The following is an 866-nucleotide window of genomic DNA, read 5'->3' on the forward strand; positions in this document are numbered from 1 at the left end:
GTGGGTGAAATTGCAACGACTAATTGAAGAGCTCCATTGCAAAACAACGTATATCCACATATCCACATTTTTGTATTGGACATTCCAGTGCATTGTATTGCCAAATGCATTTTATATGAGTTTAAAAAGTATGTTCTCAAAATATTTGAAAAGCAAGAATTCACACATAGATGATAGGACGGCGGAGCAGTAATTTCCAATAATAAAATAGAAAATGGTGGATACGTCGTTTTGCGGCGTCGTTTTAGAAGTGTATTTCTGGGACGTCCGTCTGACATCACCTTTTGGTCTATTGGTAAAACTTTTAAAAAAGCCCCTTCAAAAGCACTTTTATTAAATCTGCCACTTCATCAGCTTTTAAACAAAATGCACACAGGTTTCACGTAAAGCTGACAACGCTGTGGATAAATATTTATGTGTGTGTGTAAGTCAGAGAGGTCGTGTATGATGCACAGCTCTTGTACAGGGCTTACGCCATGTTACTGTAACAGCTGTGTAGAGTGAAATGTCACCGATTTCCCCAAAAGCCTAAAACAATTTCAAAATTCAACACATTAGGAGCTGACAAGCACAGTAAGCATTGCATGACTTTTGGCCAGTGTGTGTGTGCCAGTCTGCGGTGCAGGGCAGAAAGGACTGACTGTATTGCGGTTTGACAGTTCCTCGAGACAACTCGAACTTTGAAACTTAAGTACGTATGTTGTCTCTCCCTCCCAACACTCTCCCCCTCCTCTCTCCCTCCTGAGAGCCAGTGCGTGCAGTCCACTGCGGCAAGTGTGTGTGTGTGTGTGTGTGTGTGTGTGTGTGTGTGTGTGTGTGTGTGTGTGTGTGTGTGTGTGTGTGTGTGTGTGTGTGTGTGTGTGTGT

Source organism: Engraulis encrasicolus, chromosome 22, assembly GCF_034702125.1.
Source record: "Engraulis encrasicolus isolate BLACKSEA-1 chromosome 22, IST_EnEncr_1.0, whole genome shotgun sequence".
Lineage (NCBI taxonomy): Eukaryota > Metazoa > Chordata > Actinopteri > Clupeiformes > Engraulidae > Engraulis > Engraulis encrasicolus.